This window comes from Gigantopelta aegis, chromosome 12, assembly GCF_016097555.1.
Source record: "Gigantopelta aegis isolate Gae_Host chromosome 12, Gae_host_genome, whole genome shotgun sequence".
NCBI classification, from domain to species: Eukaryota; Metazoa; Mollusca; class Gastropoda; order Neomphalida; family Peltospiridae; genus Gigantopelta; species Gigantopelta aegis.
In genome coordinates, this window is record NC_054710.1 from 118372 (window position 1) to 125176 (window position 6805).

The window sequence follows — 6805 nt, forward strand, 5'->3', positions numbered from 1 at the left end:
GCACTTATTCCTCATGGACAGGGCAAGGCTAGGTGTCAAATTGTTTACGCTTGTTCTTAGTATATTTCTAATGCAACGTGATTGTGGTCTATGCCGTCTGATTAACCGAAACGATATCATTTCTACATGGCATGTCGCCATATTGAAATTCGACAGAAAAAGCATAATAATGTATATGTAATGCATTTCCATGCACTTAAACACCATGGACCTGGCAAGACTAGGTGTCAACATGTTCACACATGCTCAATATGCAGTTATAATGGAATGGAGTGGTCGTCCATGCCGTCTAACCCACTTACACGACGTCGTTCGTCTATGGCCTGTGGACATAATGAAAATTAGCAGAACACGTATAATGATGTATATGCAATGTGTTTTGATGCACTTATTCCCCACGGACCAGCAAATCTATGTGTCAATATATTCACACATATTCAAAGTGCAATTTTAATACAATGGTGGAAGGGGGTGGGGTGTGTGTGTGTGGGTGTGTGTGTGTGTGTGTGGGGGGGGGGGGGGGTCCAGGCCGACTGACCCATGGACATGGCGTCGGTTTTCCACAGCTATAATGGAAATTAAAAGAAAATGCATAATCATGTATATATGCAATGCATTTTGACGGTCCGGGCAGGGCTTGGTGTCAAAACGTTCACACATATCTTACGTACATTTCCAATGTAGTGGGGCGGTGGTCCACGCCCTCTGACCCATGGGCACGGCGTCGTTTATTTTTGGCCCGTCGCCATATTGAAAATTAGAAGAAAAAGCATAATGATGTATACGCAATGTCATGTCATGTCATAGGGTTTTACGTGCACATTCAGAACAAGCTGTTGTAGCGCACGCCTGCCATGACAGGAAAGGTGGGGGGAGGGGAGAGGAGGAACCACCTGCACTGGCAGGTGCAAGGGAGCACGAGCAGCCCGATCAAATCGGCAGCAGGCGGGTGGGGGCGGTGGTGGTGCTATGGAATTTGAATGGAGCAGTTAAATGCCAAAGAGAAAAGGGTGCGCAATTTTGATTGAGGGAATTTGGCTCAATTTTGAACGGTCGGTCGAAAGGTAAATGGCCGAGCTAATATAGGTTTTGATATTAGTGAATCGAGAGTAGCTCGTTAATTTTAGACCTTTACGATGCTGTGGTGTCTCCCTAGGTTGCCCATAAGGCCCTTATAAGGGCCTGACCGCTTCTGGTCGAGGCATCACCAAGTACCAAGCTATTACCAGCAGCAAGTATTGGGGGTTTGGGTGGGGGAGGCCGATATTCTTTTGTTCAGCTTCCCCCGGGTGCATTGCAATTGTGTACTCGGAACGGTATTCTTTTGTCCGATTCCTTATTAGAGTACGTGCTGGGCCATTAAATGGGGGCGGGTGCATTTATATCATTAGTCAATGCACCCTGTGTACTGATGTAGTGACCGTGTAGTCTGTGTGTGAATCCTAGTTTTGTGTTACGGTTGTACCTATTGTCTTAAGTTCCTATTCTAGTGAGTTCAACGGTCATTCATGACCACCCATCCCCCTCCGTCCTTGTATAGCATTGAATACAATGACGGAGGGGGAGTTAAACTAGCCTAGCTATCTAATTTGAAGGGTTAAACCCTTATAGTGTAGGTATTGGTTTAAAAGCCTAGTGCTTGGCATACTTAACTTTATTACCAATGCAATAAAACGAAACTAACGGTGGCAAGTAGCAATTGTATACATATATGCACCGATCTAGGTACTTAGTTTGAAGAATTTTGATTCCCGCCCCCTAAATATAGGATTTTAGTAGGCTTACTTGGTTTGTCTTCAGACTATCTGGATAGTTGGGTATCGGTTTTCCTGCATGTCTTTGCTTCTGGAACCCTAGTTGACTTACCTTAGTTAGCTAGGATGGAATGCATCAGTAATAAAAACCCCCAAAAAACATGGTGCGGGTGCAAAGACAAATTCGTGCAGTTTATTTACAGTTAGGTGTAGTGGGGTGCTTGATCCGTGATTGGCTGGATTGGACCAATGAGAGTGTAAAAATAGGCGATAATTAGTGGTTGATTATCTAACGATGTTGATTGGCTGGTTAATTAGCCAATTGGGTTACTGCGACTTCGATCCTGTCTTAGTGAGAAAGAAAGAAAGAAAACAACAAACAAAAAAAACAACAAAAAAATGAAATAAAATAATAATAATAATAATAATAATGTGTCGTTAGCGGGTGGTGTATGCCAGTTGTCAATCACGAGCTTCAGAACATGAACATATTTACAGTAGAATAATATGGTTATCGTGGTTAGGTCTGGATGGCATTGGCATATCTAGTGGTTATTAATCACTCGCTACCGTCCCGCCGTTAATCCCCAGGTTGGAGTGCCTGGTCGAGTGCTTAAGGTCGCTCTTCCATCCAAGGGATGTACAGGCAGGTAGTTTTTAATAATTGTTAATTTATATTGATACATTTATGCCAGCTAATTTGTTGAGTATATGCTTTTACCTTTGTCGTTTCACTGTTCTCCCCCCGGGTTGGAATACGTGGTCTGTTCGAGTGCGTAGGGTGGATGTTCCATCCAGGGAGTTATGGGTGTCACGAGTTAAGCAGCGTATTAATTACTTATCTTAATTATAGATCGTTGGTCCCCCGGATTGGAGTGCATGTCGGTCGAGTGCAGAAGGTCGATCTTCCCTCCGGGAGACGTACAGGCGGGTGGTTGCGATCATTTTCTAATTTTAGTTTTTAACTTTATGACTGTCAGGAGCCCAATGGGTGTGCTACGGTTTCCCATCCTGCCTGTGATCAGTCGGGTTGGTGGTCCGCGTCGGCCGAACGCTGGCAAGGCGTACGTGGCACTTATAGTTTTGGTTTGGTGGACTGGACGAATTGATATACTGCTTTGAAGGTTTTATGTTTTAGATATTTATCAGGGTTAAGTAAAAAGTTAGGTGTAATTGGTTTATTGTGGTTGGCTTCGGTTATTGATTCTATCATTAGTTTTCTCTGGCTGTTGTGTAGCGTGCAGTCCAGGAGATAGTGTTTCATGTCTTCCCGGGTGCCACACTCACAGTCAGGGTTTTTATTGGTGAAAGAGCAGCTGTTGAGCTGCGAAGATTTACCTATGCGCAATTTAGTAATTATTTTATCCACATAAGTGTTTAAGTGTTTAGGTCGGATAGAGTTGACTAGTGGTTTGATGTTATAGTGCCATGTATTGGTTGTTAGGTCCCAGTTGGCCTGCCATTGATTAATGTAGTGTTTTCTTGCTTTTGAAATTAGTTCTGATATTCCTAAAGGTAGTGCTATCATTTTGCTACTGATTGAAAGTGCAGTTTTGGCTCCATAGTCAGCTGTTTCATTGCCAATTATACCTACGTGAGCTGGGACCCATTCGAATACTACTATTAAATTAAGCTGGTTTAGTTCATGAAGTTTATTGTGGATGGCTTCGAGGATATCTGGCCTGGTAGATTTATTAGTTTGAAGTGAATGGACAGAGCTAAGACTATCTGAAAAAATAACGCTTTTAGAGTATTGTTTAGTTTTAATCCAGATTAGGGCTTCATAGATGTCTGTCAGTTCTGCTGTATAGACTGATAGGTTATCTGACAGCCTGGCGTATTTAACTAATTTAGAGTGTTTAGATATTTTTTCTTCAACTACTGCGAAGCCAACCCTACCGTTATCTGGATTTTTTGAGCCATCCGTGTAGAATGGATATGCTCAGGGTAATTTTCGTTGTCTGCGGCTTTGAACAGGATTTTCTTAAATGGTGGAAATGGAGTTGAATCCGTAGCTTGTTTAATTAGATATGGTGTGTGGCACTCGACTAGCTGATTGATATGGTATAGTGCCACTGGCGTGTTATCTATACCTACTTCTATTTCTATTTTACTAGCTTTAGTGGCGAAAGAATCATTAAGATTTTGATTGGTTTTGAATACTAGTCCTGGTTTAGCTATGATAGGAGTGAGTTCCTGAACTGGGTGATCTAGTTTAAGAGAATGGATTTTTAGATGATAATTAAGATGTTGAAGATTGCGACGATATTTCAGTGGCATAATGTTAAACTCAACTTCTAAGCTCTGTCCGCTGGTATTTGATGGAACTTTAGCTATGATTCTAAGAGCTTGATTTTTAATAACATCTAATTTGTGTAACAGTTTGGGGGCGGCGCAACTGTAGGCTTGGGCTCCATAATCGATTCTGGAGAGTATGCATGCTTTGTAAACCATAAGCATTGCCTCTGTTTGCGCTCCCCAACTGGTACCTGAAATGGCTCTTAACAAGTTTAGAGTATTTTTTGAGTTCCTGACTATGTGATTGATATGGTCACTAAAGGTTAGTTTTAAGTCAAAAGTTACACCTAGAAATTAAATTTGTTTGACTCTTGGAATTATTTTATCACCTGATTTAAGTTGGTGATTATCTGATTTATTGACTTTATTAAAAAGCATATAGACAGTTTTAGTTTCTGATAGTTTCATGCCCCAGTCCAGGGCCCATTTGTTAAGTCTATTCATATCAGCTTGCATTAGGTGAAATAAATTAGTGGTTGTGTTGCCTGAGCACCAGATGGCGCAATCATCAGCAAATAGTGCTGTGTTTAATGGCGTGGTCGTTTTTGTTTTTCCTTTAGCATTAAGTGCTTTAGTTATGTCATTAATAAAAATGTTGAATAAGGTTGGTGAGAGGACCGAACCTTGTGGTATGCCATTAATTATTTCGGTTCTATCTGAATAGTGACTGTTCACTCTAACTGAGATTGATCTATTATGGATGAAATTGTTAATAAAATTAAACATATTACCTTTAATACCGTTACTCTGTAGTTTATTTAGTAGACCTTGACGCCATACCATATCAAAAGCTTTTTCAATATCTATGAATATTGTTAAAACCTTATGAGATTTTCGAAATGCATCATTAATACTATTTTGTAATCTAACTATTTGATCTATTGTTGAATGTTTAGTTCTAAATCCGCTCTGTACATTAGTTATTAAGTTATTTTCGAGTAGGTAATTGTTGAGTCGTTTATTGATAATAGTTTCTAAGGTTTTGCACATGTGGGACGTGAGTGTTATCGGTCTATAACTCCATGGGAGGGAATGGTCTTTTCCCACTTTAGGGAGACTAAAGCATTCTGCATGTTTCCACGCAGTGGGCATTTGACCCTTCCTCCAGATTCGGTTAAAGAGCGATAACACTACCTTTAGGGCTACATCCGGCATATACTTGAGTAATGTGTAACTTATTTGATCAGGCCCGGTGGCAGTACTTTTTTTTAGCTTTAAGAGCTGTTTTCAATTCTAACATTGTTATCGGTTTATTAAATTCTAAATTATCAGTAGTTGGGTGATTTGCTGTTTTAGTATCATTAGTTGGTAGAGAGTTATCTTTCTTAAGTTTCTCAAAAATTGTTTAGGAAAATTTTCGTTGCTACTGTTTTTACTGATAGTTTTACTGAGAAGGTCGGCCTTTTGTTTATTAGTAGTTGCTGTTTTATGTTTTTGAAGGACTGTGGAATTAGCGCTTTGTCCTTGAATAGCCTTAATTTTTTTCCACATTTCTCTAATAGATGTTCTATTGTTAATTTCACCGCAAAATTTATGCCAGCTGGCTGGTTTAGCATTGAAGATACGCTTACCTACTTCGTTTTTGGCTATTTTATATTTAGTGTGATAGTCTTGTTTCCCTGTTTTTTTATAAAGTTTACGCATCCTGTTCCTAAAGCCACATTTGGATTTAATTTCGTCCGTCCACCAGTTAACTGGTCTATTTTTATTGCAGGGTTTAGTTTTGAGGAATATTCTTTTATTAGTAAGTTTATTAGTGGCGTCGTCAATGCTACAGTCGCATGTAAAGCCAGCCCAGTTAGCTTTATTAAATTTAAATTTAGGTATACATTTTTCTTCTTCTGTATAAGTAGTATTACATTTATAGCTGGTTAGAATGGGGAGGTGGTCGCTATTGTGAGCTTCTAACACCTCCCATTGGGCGTTTGCACCTATATTGTTAGAGGTGATAGTTAGGTCGATGGCGGATGTGCCCAGATAGTCATGTATAAAAGTAGTACTGCCATCGTTGAGACATACTAGAGTGTGTGTATTGATGAATTCCTCTAGTATGTCTCCCTGTGCGTCGGAGTGCAGACCTCCCCACAGTCTGCTATGACAATTAAAATATCCTACAATAATTAAGTTATTGTTTGAGTTTATGAGTTTATTGTAATCTCTTAACGTTAGTTGATTATGGGCTGTTCCCGGTGGGCTATAAACATTGATGATATCAATAGGCATTTTATCGTTTTGTATAGTAAGTCCTAGGACTTAAAAGTTTTTATTAATAGAATCATATTTAATTTCGGTATGCGGTATGGTATTTTTAATTAGAGTGGCTATTCAACCTCTGGAACTATTTTCTCTATTTTTAGAATAACTGGAATTTAAATTTTTTTAAATTTTTTTTTTTTATCTTTAGTGCCGATACCTAGCCAAGTTTCTTGCAGGCAAATTATATCTGGCTTGATGTTGCTAGTGCTAATGAGTTGAATGAGTTCGGCACCATGTCCCATTGAATGGAGGCCTTTAGCGTTCCATTGGAGAACGCTAAGGCCCTTATTTCCTATGTTTGAATTATTAGCGGGGGCGTATGGAGACGTGTCTCCCATGACGCTGGCCCGATGTTTTTTACGTTTTAAGTTATTTTTAGATTTAATTAGGTTAATTTTGGGGGGTAATTAGGCTAGATTTAAATGTTGATATCTCCTGTACTTGAGTTTGAATTTTCTGCATAGTTTTGATTAACTGTAGGAACTGACTTAACGCTA